Source organism: Nelumbo nucifera, chromosome 1, assembly GCF_055504915.1.
Source record: "Nelumbo nucifera cultivar China Antique chromosome 1, China Antique-T2T, whole genome shotgun sequence".
In the NCBI taxonomy this organism is placed as follows: domain Eukaryota; kingdom Viridiplantae; phylum Streptophyta; class Magnoliopsida; order Proteales; family Nelumbonaceae; genus Nelumbo; species Nelumbo nucifera.
In genome coordinates this window covers 145,314,475-145,339,106 of record NC_142649.1, presented here as the reverse complement: position 1 = coordinate 145,339,106, position 24,632 = coordinate 145,314,475, and the positions used below count along the sequence as shown (strand labels likewise).

The window sequence follows — 24,632 nt, the reverse complement described above, 5'->3', positions numbered from 1 at the left end:
TAAATGTTGGGCCCATATTAAGCCCATAGTGATGTGCTCAGGGGTTCATTGCGTTTAGTAGTGAATTTGACCAAGCCTTTTCATAGAGGTTGGGCCGAACCCATGTGGACTTATGTAAGGTCATTGTGGGGTCCCACGCCATACAAATCAGGCCTAAGTTGGCCATGCAACATCTTGGGTCGTGAGATTAATTAAGCTTTCACATGACAATTTGCTCCATTCGAATCAAGGTTTGGAAATGGGTATAGAGCACCCATCCTCTTAAGAGGATAAGGCTTATCTCTTAATAGAGTCCAGATGCAAATTAGATTTGGATAATCTCCTAATTTGATTAGGAAAAGTGCTCCATACGGAGGTAAAAGAAGAAGAGGGCGAACCAAACTATAACACCACTCTCCCTTGTTCTCTCTTCATATCTTTTGTCTTCCAAGAAACCCTATCACAACCTAGGCTTCCAAGGACTGATAGAGATCATTTTTCTTCTGATTTTTGCAAGCTCACCTTCCCTAGTTCAATCCAAGCAGTTGGGTTGCAATTTTGTTGAAAACAGTGTTGCTGAATCAATTTCCCCTATACATTGCACCATCTTCAATGGATGCTAGTTTTAGGACTGGTTTGGGCATAAACTTCCACCTTGAGATCTGTGTTTGTGGTATCCATATCATGTATAAATCTCCCTCTTTAATTGGTTTCAAATCTGGTCCGGTTCAATGCAAGACTGATCCTAAAAAATGCAATTTTTCAAAACTAGTTAATTCGATACCCATAAGGATTAAGAAATTTTTGATATTTTGCCCAGCCATCTAGCGTGGTTCTACCACCCATATGATGGATCCTAACCCTTCCAACATAAACCAACCTCAATAATAGTTACATGAGTTTTTTGGACATTTTCGTGCTTCTTGCTTGAGGATTTTACAAAGGGGGTCTATTTGCAACTGTCTCAAGAAGTTTAGGGGAGGTGATTATAATTACCAAACTTCAGGGAGATTTGGGCAATAGTCAAAAACTTCGAGGGATATTTGAGCAATTGTCATGCTTTGTTTTCCAATTATTGAACAAAAAGAGGGACTTTTGTGTATTTTCCCTAACAAGCATAAGTGGGAATGTTAAATAGCATTTTTGCCATTGACTTGTTTTACAATTATGAACAAAAAGAATGGAGTTGTGTCTTTTTTGTAATAAGCATTTAATGAGAAAGATGAGTCATTTCCTCATAAGCATAAAACGAGAAAACAAAAATACATATTTACCATTGCTCCTCTCATTCAAACTTTATAAATGGAGTATTTTAGTCTAGTGAAAATTCCCAAAGCCAACCACATCGATTCGTACTATATAGATGGTATAGATATCTTAATCATCTATGCTTATTTTGAGTTCAGGTTTGATTAAGAAACCTTATTTCATTAAAACATGTTGTTTTTGGCAGGTTTGAGTTAGATTAGAAATTTTACTATCTTGGAAAAGCTTAGAATTGCCTATAAGCATACCATTGTACAATCTCTAAATTAGTGACTTGAGTTCGATTTCCTTTGATTTTTTTCTTCTTGTGTATTCAAGAGTTTTCTTATTGAGAAAAGACAGCCTTCTTCACGCTCCCTCTACATCAAGTGTTTTCACTTTATGATAAAAAATTTGTGTGTTTAGTCACACAAACAAAAAGATTATCTAACATCAAAGATAAAGAGTTTCAAAAGCCTCCACCCTCATCCCACCAAATCATTTAGCTTTTTGGGCCATACACATAGTAACCAATGCATCATACTGTCAGAATAGAAATTCCAACCCTATTGATTGGCAAAGACAACCCCAAACCAAATAGCTCTTAGCCTCCAAGATACATATATTGCTATATATTCTATGTATATTTATTTATATTATATATATTATATATTTATATTAAAAATTAATAAATATGCATGATATATATAAATATATATTTATAATATATAATACATAATAAATTATTTATTATTTAAAATATAATATTTTATATATATTTCTAATATTTTATTATATATTTATATATTTTTTATAATATATATTGTAAATATAAAAAACCAAAAATTCGATGAACCAAATTGATGATTAACCGATAATATTGGTTCAGTTTCAAAAATAGGCCCAACCTAACTATGAGCACCCCTAGCAAGAAACCAACAACAACTGCAATAAAATAGTTATTATTAGTGGTGATAAATACACCAAAGAAAATTTGATTCTTAGCCCAATCTAAAGCCATCGAGTTGAGTTAATGGTGATAAAATAGTTATCATTAGTGGTTAAAGAAACTCACATGTGAGGGGGAGATTGTTGGGATGCACATGTAAGTAGGTGTGTGGAATGAATGAAAGAAAGTCCCACATTGGAAAGACACAAAAAGTGAAAGGGACTTATATACAAGAGTGCCCCAAAACCCAATAACTTATGCTTTTGGGTTATAAGTGGTGTCCATCTCTTGTGTACAAGCCTAACGCACATGTATATGTGCGAGCCCCCTATTTTGGCGACTCCTCATGGTCTGTGACTCCCTACAAGGCACAACACCAGCCTCTATATTCATGAGTTCAGTATAGTGCACTTGTACTTGATGGATCACTTGTATGGGGCAAGGGTCAAAGATAGCTCCTTCCATCATCATTTTGCAACCTACCTTCCAAGCATACCAAAGAGTGAGAGAGGCCATCTAGACTAGGAATGGCAATGGGGCGGGGCACCCCGTCCCCATCCCCGCCCTGTAGTCAAGATACTTTGCCCTGCCCCTGCCCCATCCCTAGTGGTGGGGCGGGTTCATGGTGGGGCATCCACTCCCCATTGGGGATAGATAATCCCCAAATTTTTCCCGCTCCATGGAAACTTCTTAAAATTATTTATTTTGTGAACAATTTACACATATAATATAGGAATTTGAGGGTATTTTAGGAATTGAATTACAATAATTTGGGGGTACTTAAAAATGGAATTATGGAATTCTAGGATTTTAAGAATTTAGGGAAAACTTAGAAATATTTTAAATATCAATATTAAACCTAGAGATATTTTACTAATTTTACCTTCGGGTTTGGGGACTTATATACAAAACCCATCCCTAGTTCAAGGGAAAAATATTTTCCCCATCCTCGCCCCATCATCGTTTAGGGTTGGGAAAACCTGCCCCGTTCAGGGCGGGGCGGGGCAGGGCCTTGATAGCTATAAATATATAACCCTAGCAAGTGCACTACTTATCAAGTAGTATAATAATATCGTTCCCACGGGGATTTAACAAAATAAGTATTAGAACCACAGTCTTTCCTAATTATTTAGACAATCGAAATTCAGATTTAAGCAAGAACTACTGAAAATAAAAACTAGAAAAAGAAAATAGAAACAAAAGTGATCACTAAACGAATATGCAATGGATGAAATCGCTAGAGCTTTTGGTCCACCTAACCAATGTAATGAATATTGATGGGTTCGATTAACCAAGATTATTTGTCATTCCCATAAGCTGAGGTCTTTCCAATTTTATTTAATATTCTCTCTCGAGATATACTAAACCTACGCCCATCAGGTAACCCTTCAATCTCTCGAATAAAGCTCTCAAGATGGGAGTGCATTAAGTCCAAGAAAAACCATTAAATTCAGATGAATCATGTATATATATCTCTATATACCATTCAATTCACACTATGAATTATTCAGTCGATTATGTGAATTCCTCTCTCGATTCATTCACATAACTCAAATCAATTAAGAGGTGGCCAAGGTCTTAATTGCATTAAGCACAATAATTCATAGACAATATGGAAATCACAATCTTGGATAAATCATAAAGACAAAAATATATTCATTGACATGGTTAGGCTTTCCTCAGCCCTAGCAAGAGACAAATCAGTTCATGATAGAAGAATTAAAGCAAACAAAGGGAAATAAAGAATTCTTGAATTCGCCCATGATGCTGAGATCTCCTCTTCTTGCCGCCCCCTTCTTCTTGAAAGTTTCTTGAATTCTTGAACCTTTCTTGACTGATTGCTCCTTGTTTCTTGATTCAATCCCCAAGATTGAGTGATTGTGTGATCCCTAAAGCTACTCTGCCCCCTCCTTTATATAGCTTAAAGGGGAGGGGGTGGTCTCCTACTTCCTCTTGAAGTTGAACTTTACAAGAATAGAAAGTCCTATCCTAATTCTAATCTTATCTTTTTATCTAATGAACTCAATCCTCTTATCTCTCTAAAATTACATCAAGAATTTAGATCTGTAGGACTCTTCTCAGTTTCTTGTTCCTGGATTCGTATTAGACCTCCTCTGCGAATTAGGCTTCAGTCAGACTTTTCTGCAAGTTGGGCTTCAGCTGCGGATTGGGTCTTCCCGTGAATTTGCCCTGACTTTGGGCCCGGATTTGACTTTGATGTAGTTTGAATCTGCGAAAGCCCAAAACATGAAAGTTGTGGATTTTTCTCTTTTCTTTCCAGTGGATCTTGAATCAGCCTATTCGGAGTTCAGATACGCGAGTTACGCCCAGATTACTAAACGACGTCGGAACTGTGAAAAATCATCCGATTTGTCTTTCTTTGCTCCTGATACATTCTTTCATGCCTTGAACAGAAATATGAGTCCAATTAGATGCTAATTTGGTATAAAAGACATAATAATTGGGGATAAAAATATGATAAATTCTACTCTCATCAAACCCCCCACACTTAAACTCTTGCCCATCCTCAGGCAAGACAAAACTCAAAACAAAATTAAAACAAAAGCAAGCTAACTAAAAGATTGTTTTGGATTTTTCTTAACAGGGTATTTGTTCTCCCGCATGCCTTGATTAGTATTCATGATCATTCCCGTCATCCACTTCTTTTCCTCTTTAACTTGACAAAAAATAATCTTAAATCGCCAATCCTAATGTCCCAAAGTGAAATCGACAATCAAGGGAAACAGGCATCTCTTCACATGAATAATTTAGGACTAGAGTAAGCCCTCTTTGTTTTCATAATCACATGCAACAAGATTCAAAAATACCTTCTCACGATTTTTCAAAACAAAACAAAGAATGTTATTACCATAAGCTTGCTTATGTATCACATCTCCACCACTTATCATGAGTCCAATGCATCAAAAGGTGAATTAGGGTTTGGGATCTAAGGATGAATGCATTTTATGCTCCATCTCACCCTTTTCTTATTCTTTTAGTGTGAGTGCATTTTATGCTCCATCTCACACTAGCTCTTTTTTTTTCTCTCGGTGTGAGTGCATTTTATGCTCCATCTCACACGAGTTTTTTTTTTTGTTGAATAACACGTTCCAATACATGAACTCATTATCATGGTCTCAACATGCCTACCAAAACAAGTTCTGCAATAATCAAACCATATTTGTCCGTTAGAAACCAAATGTTCACAAGGGTCAAATCTGTATTGCATCTTGCCCGTTGATCGTTCAAACTATTGAGATACCTTTCATAGCCAACAATTTCAGCTAGATTTGTCTGCATCTTTTCCTGTTTATCCCACCTAAGCAGATGATTCAGGGTGGTTTGCTATCATTCAAAAACAAGTCTCTAAGGAGCAGAAATTTCAAAAGGAAATGTTAAAAAGTGATGATAAAAGCATGCTAGGGTCCGGAAAAAAATTGTTTATCAATCCCTTAATCCTCCCCCACACTTAAGATATATATTATCCTCAATGTATGCATAACAAGAACAAGGAGAGAGATTTGAGAGGACTTCCCTGAATGCCTCGTTGAGATCCTACAAATGTGAGCTACAAAAAAAAACACACTCATAAAAAATAAAGAAAATTGAACAAAACAATCAACTAAACTTAATGGGTTGCCTCCCACAAGCGCTCATTTTAAGTCGTGAGCTTGACTTTCACCTTGCTTTCATGGCGGTTTCAAGGAGAGAATGGACCCATGGTGGATGGGTTGTTCTCCTTCAATGTAATGCTTCAACCGCTATCCATTAAGCTTGAATGTACTCCCATCATCATTATGTATTTCAATCGCTCCATGAGGGAATACTTTAACCCCTTTAAAGGGTCCACCCCACTTGGTTTTTAACTTCCTATGTTTCCCCCTTTCATCCTTCATAGGTGGGTTTAAACTTGGAATGGGGACCTGCACAATAGATGGGAGGGGTTTTGTGTGAGATGGAGGTAAAGATGCATTATGAATTGTAATTTCAAAAGAATCTGGCTTAGAAGTCAAATTTCGCAATTCTGATTTCAGAATAAACTTCTACTCTGTTTGTTGCAATTGATTAGGACTATTGTTAAGTGCAACTTTCAGCGTGTCTTCTGATTTAGATGTGTCTATTTCGGCTGCACCAACATCAATGCTATCGATTGCATAAATTTCAAGTTCAATTGTGTTGGGATGTTCCATGGTTTTAAATACATTGAACACCACTTCTTCACCATTGATTCTAAGGGTAAGTAGACTTTTTCGCACATCAATTAAAGCATCACCAGTAGCAAGAAAAGGTCTCCCAAGAATCAACAACATTGTCTTATCTTCTTCCATATCCAACACAATGAAATCAGCAGGAATTATGAAATTGCCCATTTTAACTAAAACATCTTCTACTATTCCCCTAGGATATTTAATGCTTCGATCAACTAATTGCAGAATAACAGTTGTAGATGTTACTTCATGCAATCCAAGTTTTTCAAAAATAGAATAAGGCATTAAATTTACACTAGCACCTAAATCACATAAAGCTTTTTCAAATTTAGTATTCCCTATGGTGCAAGGTATAGAAAAACTCCTTGGATCCTTAAGTTTTGGGGGCATATTCTTTTGAAGAATGGCTGGGCATTCTTCGTTTACTTTTACCATCTCACCTTCCTCCCACTTTCTTTTGTTGCACATTACCTCTTTCAGGAATTTGGCATACTTCGACATCTGTGACAAAACATCAAGAAGAGGAAGGTTAATATGAATCTTTTGAAAACTTCTAAAAATTTTTCAAATTACTTATCTAATTTAGCCTTCAAGACTCTTCTTGGTAGGGAATAGGAAGTTTAATTTCATGTAGATTCAGTTTAGGGGTATTTCCCCCATTCTCCTTTTGTAGATCGGCCACTTCAGCTTCCTTGTCCTCTCTTTGAATTTCGCCAACTGTTTTCCCACTTCTTAAAGTTATGGCGTTTACTTGCTCTCTAGGGTTCTTTTCTGTGTTGCTGGGTAGCCTTCCCTCTTTCCTTTCTGATAACATGCTTACAATCTGCCCCACTTGAACCTCTAAGTTTTTAATCGATGTTTCTTGCTCTTGGAACCTTGCTTCAGTGGCATTAATGAACTTAGAGATCATTTCCTCCAGATTGTTCTTTTTTTATTGTGGGGGCGGCTGTGGTTGGAAACCCATGGGTGCCTTTTGCTGATTGTTACTCCATGAGAAGTCCAGATGATTCCTCCACCCTAGGTTGTATGTATTTGAGTATGGGTTAAAGTTTGACCTGCCAGCATGAGAGATAAAATTAGCATTCTCATAGGAAATAAAAGGACTATTTAATTGACAATCAGAATTAGTATGTCCTATTTGACCACATAAATCGCATGAGATGCTAGATGGTGTATTAATGGCTGCAATACTAAAATTATCCAGTCTCTTATTCAAATTAGCTATTTGCGTAGATAGGGTTGCAAAGGAATCGATGTGGTGTACTCCCCTCTGATTGGTTCAGTCATTGCTCCACTGGTAGCTGTTTGATACCATCTCCTCCACTAGGTCATATGTGATGAGGGTAGAATTTATCACATTTTTATCCCCAAATATTTTGTCTTTCATACCTAATTAGTACTTAATTGGACTCATATCTCTTGTATTTTGATTCAGGGCATGAAAGAAGGCATTAGGAGCAAAGGTAGGCTAATCGGATGGGTTTTTCACAGTTTCGACAGCGATCAGTAATCATGGCCTAACCTTCACATCCAAGCTCCGATTGGGCTAATTCAAGATCCACTGAAAAGACAAGAGATAAAGCTACAACTTTCATGTTTAGCATATTCGGCCTACATCGAAGTAAAGTCCGGGCCCAAAGATGGATCACTTTCGTAGTGAGGCCCAATTCCCAACTGAAGCCCATTTCGCAGAACAACATTGAGGCAGCCCATTTGAATTCAAGAGTTCGAGAGTCCTCTTAGATTTAAACTTTTAAATGTAATTCCAGAAAGATTAAGAAAGGTTTTAGAAAATGAGAGAGGAGAGAAGATAGGATAGGAGGAGGAGTTTGGATCAAGGCTGGATTATCCATTCTGGAGATAACTCCAAGAAATTGTAATCTATATGAGAGCTGGGGGTACCAGCCCTAGGGGATCATGTATTGCATTGAGCAATCAGTCAAGAAAGGAGAAAAGAAGTCAAGAAACAGAGAAAATGTGATCAAGAATTCAAGAAATCTCAAGAAGAAGGTGGCGGCAAGAAGAGGAGATCTCAACACCATGGGCAAATTCAAGAGTTCTTTCTTTCCCTTTGTTTGCTTTAATTCTCTTATCATGAACTGATTTGTTTCTTGCTAGGGCTGTGGAAAGCCTAACCATGTTATGAATATATTTTTATCTTTATGATTTATCCAAGAATGTGATTTCCATATAGTCTATGAATTATTGTGCTTAATACAATTAAGAGTTTGGCCACCTCTTAATTGATTTGTGTTATGTGAATGAATTGAAAGATGAATTCACATAATTGACTGGATAATTCGTAGTGTGAATTGAATGGTATATAGAGATATATATACATGATTCATCTGAATTTAATGGTTTTTCTTGGACTTAAAGCATTTCCATCTTGAGAGCTCTACTCGAGAGAACTGCTGTGATAGCCATACCTTGACCGAAGTCAACATTCCTACATCATTCCCAATGAGTGGGATATCGTCCACGTACAACACCAAAAAGGTGATCTTATCCCCACTGGACTTCCTGTAAACACAGGGTTCATCCGAATTCTGCTCAAAGTCAAACGTTTTGACGGCAGAATCAAAACGAATGTTCCAACTCCTAGATGCTTGCTTAAGTCCATATATGGATCTATAAAGTTTACATACCATGTGTTTCTGACCAGCAACAATGAAGCCTTGTGGCTGCTGCATGTAGATATCTTCACTAAGATCTCCATTCAGCAACGCGGCTTTGACATCCATTTGCCAAATCTCGTAGCCATGGTATGCTGCTACAGCTAGTAGGATCCTAATGGATTTGAGCATGGCCACGGGCGAAAAGGTTTCCTCATATTCGATGCCTTCTTTCCAAGTATACCCTTTCGCCACCAAACGAGCTTTGTAGGTCTCAATCCTACCATCGGGGCCCTTCTTCCTCTTGTAGATCCATTTGCAACCAATTGCTTTTACCCCGGAGGGCGGATCTACTAGAGTCCAGACTCCATTGGTCTCCATCAAGTCCATCTCAGCTCTCATGGCCTCCACCCACTTCTGGGAATCTATTTCTAACATAGCTTCCGCATAAGTTACGGGATCCTCCTCACTAGTCAAGGCTTCCACCAGGTAACTATCCTGATCATAACCATATCGGACTGGAGGTCTGGATACCCGAGTGGATCTTCTATGTTGGTCACCACCTGGAACTTGTGGGACATCTCCCACTACTCCTGAGCTATCCTCATCAAGAACTATTTCCTGACGATGGGTGTCCATGATGTATTCAGTTTCTAAGAATTGGGCGTTTCGACTGCAGACCACTGTCTGTTCGCTTGGGTCGTAGAATAGATAACCCATCGAATCTTTTGGGTAGCCTATAAATAAGCAACGATTGGTTTTAGACTCCAACTTGTCCGCACTTATTCTTTTAACGTGTGCAGGACAACCCCAAATCTTTAAGTGTCTTACACTTGGCTTCCTTCCGGTCCATAGTTCATATGAAGTTTTCGGAACTGATTTGGTTGGAATCCGATTCAGCACATAGATAGCAGTCTCTAATGTGTATCCCCAAAAGGATGTAGATAACTTTGAGCGTACGAGAAATGACCTCAACAAGGTCCTATTCCTCCTCTCTGAAACACCGTTGAGTTGAGGTGTAGCAGGAGGAGCTAGTTGTGACACTATCCCATTGTCCTTCAAGTAGTCCCTGAATTCGTCAGAGAGATACTTGCCACCTCAATCCGATCGAAGGGCCTTAATTTCTCTCCCTAATTGTTTCTTGACTTCCTGTCTGAACTCTTTGAACTTTTCAAAGGATTTAGACTTGTGTCTCATTACGTACACGTAACCATATCGTGAAAAATCATCTATAAAGGTGATGAAATACACGTGTAGATTTCGTGTCCTAACACTCAGGGGACCACATACATTAGTATGTATTAGGTCAAGCGTGCCTACAGATCTTTCAGGCTTACCGTCAAATGGCCGCTTAGTCATCTTACCTTGAAGGCAAGGCTCACAAGTGGGAAGATTTTCTACGGTTAGAAAATCCAAAGGACCATCCTTTACCAGCCTTGAGATTTGGTCAACACCGATATGGCCAAGTCGGTAATGCCAGAGGTACGTGGGATTTACTGTATCACGATTCCTTTCCTTGGGATTTTCGACCAATGTAGTTTCGGTTAAGTTAGTTTTCAGAGAAGGATGTAGAACATAGAGACCGTTCTCTAGTTCCCCGCATGTGATGAATTTGTTATTCCATTTAACAGTAATCATATTATTAAAATAAACAGTATATCCATCAGCACACAGTTTAGAAACAAAAATTAAATTTCTTCTCAAGTTCTGTACATAAAGACAATCTTTAAGTACAAGCACTCCTTCTCTAAAAACTAATTCTACGGTTCCTATTGCCGCAATTGCAACACTTGCAGTCGTTCCCAAAAATAGTGTCACTTCGCCTTCACTCAATCTTCTGCTAACTTTGAACCCCTGCAGTGAGTTACACGAATGAGTTGAAGCCCCAGAGTCAACACACCAGGACACAGAAGTAACTAACATATTAGTTTCTATGACACAAGTTTCAATGTTACCTTTCTTAGATTCCAGGTAGGCAGGACAGTTCCTCTTCCAGTGGCCGGTCTGCTTGCAGAAGTGATAGACATCAGATGCCTTGTTCTTCTTCTACTTCTTAGGCTTGACAGTTTTCTTCTGGGGCTTCTTTGCCTTTCTCTTTTTCTTGCCCGATATGTTAGCTTCAGCTAGCATAACCACAGGCTCATCCTTCTTGAGTAGATCATCGGCCCTCTGCAACATATTGCTGAGTTCCTAGACGCTGACATTCAGCTTATTCATGTTGTAGTTCATTGGGAACGCATTGAAGGAAGAGGACAAAGAATTCAGGATGGCATCCACTTGCGTGCCAAGATCTAGCCCGGATCCAAGAGCTTCTAGTTCGTTAATGTAGCCCATCATCTGAAGACAATGGTCATGAACTTTCTGCCCTTTGGTCATCAGCGCGGTCATGAACAATTTCAGGACTTTCTGTCGAGTAGAACGGTTCTGCTCTTCATACATCGTCCTTAGACTGTCCAATATGTCCTTGGCTAGTTCGATCTGATCGAACTGCCTCTGTATTGAGTTGTCTAGTGATGCAATGACAAAGCAACGGGCTAGGGAGTTCTTACCCTCCCAATCTTGGTAGTCCCTCCTACGGGCCTTAGAAGCCCTATCACCCGGACGCTCCGGGGTAGGATTTTTCACCACCATATCTAACTTTTCGGAAGTTAGGACCAGCATAAGATTTATGTACCAGTCGGCATAGTTTGGGCCCTTAAGCTTGTTATCGTCTAGAAGCTTTGCGAATTGACCGTTTTCCATTTTCTGATAAAACAGCAAAGACGTTAGTCCACAACCTTAGTTTGATTCATGTTACCTACATAGATATGGTTTTTAATCTATGTTCCATTCCCATTTATTCATCTCTGAGATTTCCCTCCTTTCTCAGTGACGGAGATGACAAAATGTCTCTGGAAATGTGGGAAATCACATGGGGTGCGTGAAGCCAATTGTTTCAACTGCATATCCCCACCACCTTTCTGTGACGGATCATATCCACTCATCGAATGAGTTTCCCTTTGGCCTCTGTCAGACAAGGTTCAGAGCCGTTTTCAGGTAAACATTTCTGTCCAGTGAGTACTCACCCATCATATTCAGGTTACGCCAAGGTACTGTGAGAGAGTTCCCATTTTCTGGTGAAGCCCTCCCACATCGGTCTATGACGCCCCTATCATCTTATGAAACACTCTAACAGATCCAACAGCAAATGGATAGCCCAATTTTATGGTGTGTTTCCTCATTACTGAAGGACCCATCATTGTGCTAATGACAGAAGGCCTTTAGAGAGTCCAACATATGGATCTCCCTATCACATGCACTCACATTTGCTGGAGGGAACAAGATTACGCCCTAGTTCTAATTTAGGTCAAACTAGAGTAGCTCCCACTGAATTTCATAAAGTCAAATTTCTGGTGGGCCTTAATCGGCTAGGGGTTCCGTACGCATCCTTTTCAGGGTTATGGGGCCCACCAAGCAAGGAGGGGTCATCCAAGGACCTTAAGGGACACCATGGCAATGATGTGCATTCAGCCATGGTGTGCGCAAAAGCCACTAACGAGTCTTCATGGGCCAAGTGCTTATGGCCATGGTCGCAGCACATCAAACATCCAATCAACACAAGTAAAGGAAGAATTGATCCAATCAATTAACTGCTGTAAAGCCCATTGAACAGCCCATTTAAAATCCATAACATTAACAATTAATGTCGACTAGGTATATGGGTTGAATCGCAGTTAGCAGTTCGGCCCATACAAATTTTCTCACAATAGTGGGCTTTTGCAGTTTTAACCATTTAAAAACTGGGCTTTACAGGTGGGCCGAATTAATCCCTGTAATTGAACATCATATTTGGAACAGCAAGTGTGAGAAATATGGACTGAAAAGCAGTCCCCTTCGAACCCTAGATTCGGTCCAAACAGTTTTGGTCCAATCTAGTCCGAAGTGGTCCGAAACTGATTTTCAATTCAAGAATTAATTCATGAAAAATCTGAAATTAAAAAAATTTGATTTTTCAGCAATCACAAATCAACTATGGACTGTTTGCACCACCTGCAAAACATAGGTTAATCACTAAGGTTGCAGTTTCACAAACTGCAGATCGCAGAAAGCGATTTCTCCATCTGCAAATCTCCAGCGCCGCCATCTTCTTCCTTCTTCTTTAATCAAGAAAATAAAAAAATAACAAAAATCCTATTTTTATTAATTAATTACATTCTTGATCAAATCCTATACATTCAGTCTAGAAAATAAAAAAAAAATATTTACAGACCGAATTGAATAAAATGAAAGAAAAAGGGTGCGCAGACCATCTGCGCCAAATCTGCATTGCGATCTCCAGGTTTGAACAATCCATTAAATCAAAATAAATAAAGAACAGTTATAAATAAATTTTGGATTTAACAGAAATTAATTTAAAATCAATCGTCCTTAACAAGAAACAATTTCTTGAAATAAAGAAAACAATCTGCGCAAATCTTGGCAGAACATCTTCTGTCCATCTGCGTAGGTTCAGATCTGATTTTCTTTTGGTTCAAGATTCGAACCTGTGGCTCTGATACCACTGAAAGAATGGTAGGATCCATCTAATGGACACCAAAAAGGTTGCGGAATGGGTGGGCGAATTTCAAAAATTTTCCTACCTTCTTCCAACTGGGAATCATATTCCCTAAATTTAGAATGCAATATTCAATGATCCTACTTGAACCATAATCGAACCAGATCTGAACCAAAAAGAAAAGGAAGGAATATACCTGATCCAGAGAAGCAGTATCTCCCAAAGTTGGTGTTCACGCCCAAAGAAGACACCAAGATCCGCTCCTGCTGAAGATGACACAGTTGTGGGTGGAACGGAACCAGCAGAGTGCGTCCTACACACTAGATACTTCGCAAGAATCCTCCGGAAACTCTGAACACTGAATCTTTCTCAATCTTTTCTGCAAGACTGATGTCAAGAACTGATTTCTTGACTTCTTTCTTCTTCAAAGATCAAATCTTGCAAGAAGGAATGGCGAAGGCTGGAGGAGAACTCCAAGGACGAAAATGGCTGAAATTGCTTCTCTTGTCTATGGAGTGTAAATGATATCTAATCTCAGTTCGCAAGAAGCTTTCTTGCTTTTCACCCCTGGCTCGAAATCTGATATGTTTCTCTTTTGGGTTTCTCCTCTTTTCTTCTTGATTAAGAAACCTCCTAATTAGGAGTTATCCCAATCCAAATCAGTATTTGGATAGGAGATGATCTTAATCCTATCTGCAAATTAAGTTAGCTTACTCTTGTTCTTATCAGGAGGTTACCAGATTCAAATCTGATTTGAATTTGGTCTCCCAGAGTGGATAAGGTTAAAAGGTCCTATCCTTTTGCTAACATTAATCTCAGATCCACCCCATAGATGGGTGATCATATCAGCCCAGATCGAAATGGGCTTTTGGCCCATTAAGTGTTCAATGCTTAACTAGTTTCCAGTCTGCTGCAAAGTTGGCCTAATTTGTATGGCGTGGGACCTAAGCATTGATCTACACACCAGCCACATGGGTTCGGCCCAACCTTTTTTACAAGGCCCAACCGAATTCACTGAAAAGCTTAGTAAACCCCTGAGCCCATCACATGGACCCTATGGGCCCAACACTTACATTAAGTGGTCCCTGGGCCAAGCCATCTTATAAAAACCCAGGGACTGTGGGCAGGTGCAAAGATTAGCCCATCAGGTATTATCCTAAAGGGTCTTACACTTAACCTCTCAGCCCTTAATGATCAAGCACTGCCCGACAAGAGAGGACCTCTCCCTCGGCTGCAAGGAACAGTGTCGCACTCTCTACTCACATGGATCCCGGGAATTAAAACCATTTGCAAACATTTTGAAACCGTACATATACATATATATATATATATATATATTAATTTTGCAAAACAAAATTCCAACGATTGAAATCAACTACCGGCAATTTGGTTTCCATCAGAGAGAGTGCATTCCCGATCATTACCTTTGTCCGGCAAAGGGGCTGATCCTATCACTATGATCACCCACTCAGATGAATTCTTACACTGTCCCAACATACCCAGGTTTTGATCATCGCTAAGGATCTCACTGATTGGCATATCAAAGACAGCCCGATCCGACACCTAGTGAAGTGTCATAATCGAGTCTAGGGGTCAGGTGTAACTTTCCAGTTTTGCCCATCTGTCTCCAAGGTCCAGGGCAATACTGGAATTGTGGTCCGGTTCAAGGATTCGAGTAATCCCATACTGCATGTGCCTTGGGTCTTACCCTGGTGGCCGAGATAGGCCATCCCAACACTTGGCGGCACACCAGTATCAGCCTTGGCAGGATAAATCTCCCAGACTTATCCAATGGCTGTGAACATTTAAAACTAACACGAGTCTCTATAAGTGTCTAGTTTTAGGGTCTTACACAGAATTATACCAAACAACATGAATCAAACATGCACTTTATTTATTTACACTAAATGTCAAAAGTACATCAAATCGGATTGAAGCTAAGGGCATACAAAACTGTCTAACAGCAAGATTCAAAAATATCCTCTCACGATTTTTCAGAACAAAACAAAGAATGTTATTACCATAAGCTTGCTTATGTGTCACATCTCCACCACTTATCATGAGTCCAATGCATCAAAAGGTGAATTAGGGTTTGGGATCTAAGGATGAGTGCATTTTATGCTCCATCTCACACGAGTTTTTTTTTTCTTTTTTTTTTGTTAGATAACACGTTCCAATACATGAACTCATTATCATGGTCTCAACATGCCTACCAAAACAAGTTCTGCAATAATCAAACCATATTTGTCTGTTAGAAACCAAATACTCACAAGGGTCAAATCTGTATTGCATCTTGTCCGTTGATCATTCAAACTATTGAGAGAGATGGAGCAGTGCTGCACTCTCTACTCACATGGATCCCGGGAATTAAAACCATTTGCAAACATTTCAAAACCGTACATATATATATATATATATATATTTAATTTTGCAAAACAAAATTCCAACGATTGAAATCAACTGCCGGCAGTTTGGTTTCCATCAGAGAGAGTGCATTCCCGATCATTACCTTTGTCCGACAAAGGGGCTGATCCTGTCACTATGATCACCCACTCAGATGAATTCTCAGACTGTCCCAACATACCCAGGTTTTGATCCCCGCTAAGGATCTCACTGATTGGCATATCAAAGACAGCCCGATCCGACACCTAGTGAAGTGTCATAATCGAGTCTAGGGGTCAGGTGTAACTTTCCAGTTTTGCCCATCTGTCTCCAAGGTCCAGGGCAATACTGGAATTCTGGTCTAGTTCAAGGATTCGAGTAATCTCATACTGCATGTGCCTTGGGTCTTACCCTGGTGGCCGAGACAGGCCATCTCAACACTTGGCGGCACACCAGTATCAGCCTTGGCAGGATAAATCTCCCAGACTTGTCCAATGGCTGTGAACATTTAAACTAACACGAGTCTCTATAAGTGTCTAGTTTTAGGGTCTTACACAGAATTATACCAAACAACATGAATCAAACATGCACTTTATTTATTTACCCTAAATGTCAAAAGTACATCAAATCGGATTGAAGCTAAGGGCATACAAAACTGTCTAACAGCAAGATTCAAAAATACCCTCTCACGATTTTTCAAAACAAAACAAAGAATGTTATTACCATAAGCTTGCTTATGTGTCACATCTCCACCACTTATCATGAGTCCAATGCATCAAAAGGTGAATTAGGGTTTGGGATCTAAGGATGAGTGCATTTTATGCTCCATCTCACCCTTTTCTTATTCTTTTAGTGTGAGTGCATTTTATGCTCCATCTCACACTAGGTCTTTTTTTTTCTCTCGGTGTGAGTGCATTTTATGCTCTATCTCACACGAGTTTTTTTTTTCTTTTTTTTTTGTTGGATAACACATTCCAATACATGAACTCATTATCATGGTCTCAACATGTCTACCAAAACAAGTTCTGCAATAATCAAACCATATTTGTCTATTAGAAACCAAATACTCACAAGGGTTAAATCTGTATTGCATCTTGCCCGTTGATCATTCAAACTATTGAGAGAGATGGACCAACAATTTCAGCTAGATTTGCCTGCATCCTTGATTCCTTTCTTGCTTATCCCACCTAAAAACATGATTCAGGGTGGTTTGCAATCATTCAAAAACAAGTCTCTAAGGAGCAGAAATTTCAAAAGGAAAGATTAAAAAGTGATGATCAAAGCATGCTAGGGTCTGAAAAAAATTTGTTTATCAACCCCTTAATCCTCCCCCACACTTAAGATATACATTGTCCTCAATGTATGCATAACAAGAACAAGGAGAGAGATATGAGAGGACTTCCCTGAATGCCTCGTTGAGATCCTACAGATGTGAGCTACGAAAAAAAAACACACTCATAAAAAAAAAAATACTGAACAAAACAAACAACTAAACTTAATGGGTTGCCTCCCACAAGCGCTCGTTTTAAATCGTGAGCTTGACTTTCACCTTGCCTTCATGGCGGTTTCAAGGAGAGAATGGACCCATGGTGGATGGGTTGTTCTCCTTCAATGTAATGCTTCAACCGTTGTCCATTTACCTTGAATATATTCCCATCATCATTATGTATTTCAATCGCTCCATGAGGTAATACTTTAGCCCCTTTAAAGGGTCCACCCCACTTGGTTTTTAACTTCCTAGGTTTCCCCCTTTCATCCTTCATAGGTGGGTTTAAACCTGAAATAGGGACCTACACAATAGATGGGAGGGGTTTTATGCTAAGTAGTTGATTATTTTTAGGAAAAGTTGTTATGTTTAAATCTATAAATTTCAGCAGTCTAATGTATTTTTGATTGTGCTTCAATTAAAGGTATTTAGTTTATTCTCCAAATATCAGTATTTCCCTTAATCAATTTCTGCTCTTTTTGTGTTAACATGTTGGTTCAACCCAAATACAAATTTGAATTTCACTAAAGCTGTATTTGGTTTGAAAGAAAAGGTACATATACAAACCTCGTGTAGATTTCTCTAACTTTTCTTTCAAATCAAAACACGACCTAAAGAAATTAGAAAGAGAAAAGAGAAAGTTGTCTATCAATGAAAATATTTCAATTATTTGACCAAAATGGGTACACATAATCCAACCTAACCCAACCCTTGTTAAATCAAAGTGTTATTTAAATCATTTTAAGCCCACCACTAAATGTGTATGTGATTTGTACTTAGTCTACTTACTTTCATTGGAAAACGCATTTTCTGCACCCACTGGACGAGTGTTAACCATGAATTAACGGAAGTTTTCTCCATTATTAATAATTTGACTGGTTGAATTGGCTATTGTTGACTCTCCTCTATCGAATCAAACACTCATGGAAACTCAGTGCACACCGGCGTTGTGAACGGGTAATCCACCTACAGCGGGAAAAATCCACCATCCCTTCGCTTTCATCAGATGACAAGAACTCCGGTGAGAAGAAAGAAGGGGAAGAAGAAAAGAGAGAGAGAGAGAGATGGAATGCACATGTTGAAGTAAGCTATTTGCAGAGTTATTTGCAGCGTTGCACATGTTGAAGTAGAGCTCTCTGGTGCCAGGAAAGCCAAAAGCAAGTCAGCCATTACAGATGAAGAAACCCTACATCCGGAAACTCCTCGACAAAGATCCCCCGACCCCGACAAGTCTCCATCTCTTCCCATGATTACTACCCAGTTCCGCCACTAACCCCTACCATCGCCTCGGCAGCGATAGCTAGAAAACCCCTGCAACCCATGTCGACCTTCGATTCCTCCATGGCTCTGACGTTGGTGATGCTCTTGACGGCTCTGTTCTTCATGGGTTTCTTTTCTGTCTACACCCGCCGCTTCGCGGAGGAGAACGCCTTGGAACTTTGTCAAGAAGAAGAATAGAGAGGAGATAAAGAGGAAAGGAGAAGAAGAGAAGAAGAATATGTCATCGCCAGGGCTCTGTCACCATCGATGACTCGTCAGAGTTCTGTCGCCACTGATGGAGGAAGGATTTGGTGTAAGGGCAAGGTTCGGTGGAAAGAAATCGAAGAAGGTAATCGAAGAAATGGGGCCTTTTGTTTGTGTTCCAAACCAGTTCTCGAGGACACAAACCGGTTCGTGTCCATGTGAACCGCTTGATTGAATCGACCAGGCCAATGGTATGTGGGGCCCACCTTGGAAAATGAATGTGGGGCCCACATTAGGTATTATGTGGGACCCACCTTGTAAAATGTATGTGGGCCCCACATGCATGTCTACACATGGACCCACATGCATATCCCCCAATGGCATATGGGGCCCACCTTGTAAAATGTATGTGGGCCTCACATGCATGTCAACACATGGACCCACATGCATATCCACCAATGGCATATGGGCCCACCTTGTAAAATGTATGTGGGCCCCACATACATGTCCACACATGGACTTCCTTTCAAAAGCTCGTCAAATCGTAGATCCACTTTGTTCGAATTAGTTCATACTGATCTGATGGGGCCAACAAGAACACCAAGTTACAGCGGTTATCATTTCGTCATGGTGTTGGTAGATGATCATTCCAGGTATACCTGGATATATTTCTTAAAAGAGAAGAGTGAAGCATTATCTAAGTTCATTGAATTGAATAAGGTTGTAGAAAAGGAATTTGGACAGAAAATCAAATGTTTGAGGAACGATGATGGTGCTGAATTCATGTCAACTGATTTCTTTCAATATTGTGATAGCAATGGTATTCAACGGCAGATGACATGTCCGAACACCCCTCAGCAAAATGGGGTTGCAGAAAGGAAGTTGGCACATCTTACATCAATCAGTCTTTCATGGCTACATGAGAAAAATCTTCCTAGAGAGCTTTGGGCAGAAGCAGTTCAATGTGCATGCCATGTGATAAATAGGCTACCTCCTTGGTCAAGTAAAGAAAAGGCTCCATTTGAGATAATGTATAATGTGAAACCAAATGTGAACTACTTTTGGGTGTTTGGTTCTATTTATTATGTTCATATTCCTAAAACTAATCGAACCAAATTTGATCCGAAAGCAAAGAAGTGTATTTTTGTTGGTTATGACTCATGCAGGAAATGATGGAGGTGCATGGATCCAAAGACGAAGAAATTTGTCACATCTAGAGATGTCGTATTTGATGAGGTGTCATCTTGGTATCCAGCTCAAAAATTAATTGTTCAAAATATAGATTTTGATCATGATCAAAATAATATGGAGCCGTTTCCTGAAACTAATACACAAACATCTGATAACAATGATCCTAGTCAACAAAGAAGTGATGAGTCTCCAGCTTCTTCAAGTTCAAACAATGGTGAGCAAGCAACTAGAAGATCAACAAGGGAGAAAAGACAACCAGCCTACCTCAAAGATTATGTGCAGCTCAATCATTGTACTGTGACAAGTTGCTTGTTTACAGGAGCATTAACAGAAGAAGAACCAGCATGTTATGAAGAAGCAAAGGGTTGTCCAGGATGGGAAGCGGCAATGCAAGAAGAAATTGAAGCCTAAAAGAAAAATGAGACATGGGAGCTTGTGCCTAAGCCAGAAAATTGCACTCCGGTCACCTGCAAATGGGTTTATCAATTGAAGAAGAAATCAGATGGCACAATTGACAAATTCAAAGCTCGTCTAATTGCTCGTGGCTTTTCTCAAAGCTATGGGTTGAATTATGAGGAGACCTTCAATCCCGTGGCAAAAATGGTTTCTGTGAGGTCAATTGTTTCACTTGCTGCTTTTAGAAATTGGAGGTTATGGCAACTTGATGTAAAGAACGCAATTCTTTACGGTGAATTAGACCGTGAGGTGTTCATGGAACAACCCAAAGGATTCATCTCCAAGCAATTTCCTCAACATGTCTACTGGTTGAAAAATCCATTGTATGGCCTTAAACAAGCACCACGTGCTTGGTATGGTAAAGTTGCTCAATACTTCATCTTTTGTGGATTTAAAGTTGCTAATTCAGATTCTAGTTTATTTGTAAAATTAGAATCAAAGATGCATTTGCTGGTTTTACTATACGTGGATGACATGATAATCACCGGAGATGATGAAGCTGGAATTTTTTAATTGAGGAACAATTTGCCAACCCGATTTGAAATGAAAAATTTGGGTGAGATTGGATGTTCTCTTGAGCTAGAAGTGGAGAAATCATATCAATGATATTTTATATCTCAAAGACAATATGCAAAGAGTCTCTTGGAACGTTTTGGAATGGGGGAGTCAAGAGAAATGGCTACTCCCATGGAGCCATATCTCAAGCTCAAGAAAGAGGAAGGAGAGCTATTGAAGGATGTTAGACGGTTTCGACAACTTGTTGATAGTTTAATCTACTTAACTATCACAAGACCAGAAATTGCACATTCTGTAGATTTTATTTCTCAGTTTATGCAAAATCCAAGAACTCATCATTTAGATGCTACCAAAAGGATTTTGCGATATGTAAAGGGTGCGGCTACTTATGGTCTTATGTACATGAAAGGAAGTGATTTTGTCTTAAGAGGATTCACTGATGCAGATTGGGCAGGTGATGCAGTCGATCGTCGTTCAACTTCAAGGTATTGTTTCAGTCTTGGTTCAGCTATTGTTTCATGGTATAGTAAGAAACAATCAACTGTTGCTTTATCTAGTACTGAAACTGAATATATGGCTGCAACAATAGCTGCACAAGAATGCATTTGGTTGAAGTGTTTGATGGAAGATATTTTTTCTAAGGTTGATTATGCTGTACATATTTATTGTGACAATGAGAGTGCTATCAGACTTGCTTCGAATCCAGTTTTTCATGGGCGAACAAAGCATATTGAAGTTCATCACCACTTAGTTCGTGAAAAAGTGTTGAATCAAGAAATTGAGCTGCAAGGAATTCCTACTTACAATCAAGTAGCAGATATATTTACAAAGGCTTTAGCAAAAGCAAAATTTGAAAACTTTAGAGCTGCACTTGTAGTTGTAGATCGTAAGCATGCACTAAGGGGGAGTGTTACAAATTAGTGCATCTTACTTAGTTAAATTTCTGTTGCTATTTCTTTGGCATAGACTAAGTCAGTATGAGCTGTCAAATAAAAGAACAATTAGTCTGCGGTGATAGATTTTTATGCTAAGTAGTTGATTGTTTTTAGGAAAAGTTGTTATTTTAAATCTATAAATTTCAGCAGTCGAATGTATTTTTGATTGTGCTTCAATAAAAGGTATTTAGTTTATTCTCCAAATATCAGTATTTCCCTTAATCAATTTCTGCTCTTTTTGTGTTAACATGTTGGTTCAACCCAAATACAAATTTGAATTTCACTAAAGCTGTATTTGGTTTGAAAGAAAAGGTACATATACAAACCTCGTGTAGATTTCTCTAACTTTTCTTTCAAATCAAAACACGACCTAAAGAAATTAGAAAGAGAAAAGAGAAAGTTGTCTATCAATGAAAATATTTCAAGTATTTGATCAAAATGGGTACACATAATCCAACCTAACCCAACCCTTGTTAACTCAGAGTGTTGTTTAAATCATTTTTAGCCCGCCACTAAATGTGTATGTGATTTGTACTTAGTCTACTTACTTTCATTGGAAAACGCATTCTCTGCACCCATGGGTGCACTGGACGATTGTTAACCATGAATTAACGGAAGTTTTCTCCATTATTAATAATTTGACTGGTTGAACTGGCTATTGTTGACTCTCCTCCATCGAATCAAACATTCATGGCAACTCAGTAAACACCAGCGTCGTGAACGGGTAATCCACCTGTAGCGGGAAAAATCCACCATCCCTTCGCTTTCATCGGATGACAAGAACTTCGGTGAGAAGAAAGAAGGGGAAGAAGAAAAGAGAGAGAGAGATGGAATGCACATGTTGAAGTAGAGCTATTTGCAGAGTTATTTGCAGCGTTGCACATGTTGAAGTACAGCTCTCTGGTGCCAGGAAAGCCAAAAGCAAGTCAGCCATTACAGATGAAGAAACCCTACACCCGGAAACTCCTCGACAGAGATCCCCCAACCCCGACAAGTCTCCGTTTCTTCCCAAGATTACTACCCAGTCCCGCCACTAACCCCTACCATTGCCTCGGCAGCGATAGCTAGAAAACCCCTGCAACCCATGTCGACCTTCGATTCCTCCATGGCTCTGACGCTGGTGATGCTCTTGACGGCTCTGTTCTTCATGGGTTTCTTTTCCGTCTACATCCGCCGCTTTGCGGAGGAGAACGCCTTGGAACTTTGTCGAGAAGAAGAATAGAGAGGAGATGAAGAGGAAAGGAGAAGAAGAGAAGAAGAATATGTCGTCGCCAGACCTCTGTCACCATCGATGACTCGTCGGAGTTCTGTCGCCACTGATGGAGGAAGGGTTTGGTGTATGGGCAGGGTTCGATGGAAAGAAATCAAAGAAAGGAATCGAAGAAATGGGGCCTTTTGTTTGTGTTCCAAACCAGTTCTCGTGGACACAAACCAGTTCGTGGCCATGTGAACCGCTTGATTGAATCGGCCAGGCCACGTTAACGCTCGTGGGTGCACTCGTCGAGTACACCCACGGGTGCGTAGAACTCGATCTCCTTTCATTGGTTCACAATTCATAATATGTGTGATGGTGCGCGATCTAGATGCTCCTAGTTAGAGGGCAGCTCGGACGTCGTTCACCTAATTGGTCGGTTGAACTGCAAGAAACAAGGTTCAAAGGACCCGGGGTGGTCGCTCCGATAATTAAGTTTTAGTTGATGTATGCAAGCTGAAAGCTTTTGAGAGTAATAGCTAGAATGCACTAAATCGCACATACCTTGTGCTATGGGGGTAGGGGCCCTTATATAGGTGAGTTGTCGTGTGTCTCACGAAATGCCTCCGAGATCCTCGGCCCACACTGTTAGGAGTTCGTTCCACACCAGGAGGTGGATATCGTGTTAGCCGATAAGGCTTATCGTGTTCATCCGATCCAGGTGGGATGAGAATAAGACCTTCTAGGCTTTTCCTGTCTGGCAATAGAAAGATTTATTTGGGAAAAGCTCCAGCCCATAAAAGACGCCAGAAGCCCGAATTTTGGCTTTTTTAGGAAGCTTCAAATGAAGCTTTTACGGTCTTTTAACACCCCGTCTTCTTCAAACATGTGGTACAATGCACACGCTTGGAAGAAAATGGGTTATCTTTCCACAAAAACTATTTGAATGTGTAAGTGGGACCTACCAATGGTATGTGGGGCCCATCTTGCAAAATGAATGTGGGGCCCACATAGGTATTATGTGGAACCCACCTTGTAAAATGTATGTGGGCCCCACAAGCATGTCCACACATGGATCCACATGCATATCCCCCAATGGCATATGGGACCCACCTTGTAAAATGTATGTGGGCCCCACATGCATGTCACAGATGGACCCACATGCCTATCCACCAATGGCATATGGGGCCCACCTTGTAAAATGTATGTGGGCCCCACATACATGTCCACACATGGATCCACATGCATGTCCACCAATGGGATGTGGGGTCCACCTTGAAAAATGCATGTGGGCCCCACATACATGTCCACCAATGGGATGTGGGGCACCTTGAAAAATGTATGTGGGCCCCACATAAATGTCCACACATGGACCCCACATGCATGTCCCCTAAATGGGATGTGGGACCCACCTTGTAAACTATATGTGGGCCCCACATACATGTCCACACATGGACCCCATATGCATGACCACCAATGG

General features: G+C 39.8%; 1 long non-coding RNA gene across 1 annotated transcript; it reads right to left on the bottom strand.

The window, feature by feature from the left end:
- Window positions 1–3,736: 3,736 nt before the first annotated feature.
- Window positions 3,737–24,004, bottom strand: LOC148803952 (uncharacterized). Its single transcript, XR_016080332.1, has 3 exons — window positions 23,717–24,004; window positions 16,984–20,520; window positions 3,737–4,578 (listed from the first exon to the last, which is right to left on the bottom strand). It is a non-coding gene; the product is annotated as an uncharacterized LOC148803952 (long non-coding RNA).
- Between the last annotated feature and the right edge of the window lie 628 nt (window positions 24,005–24,632).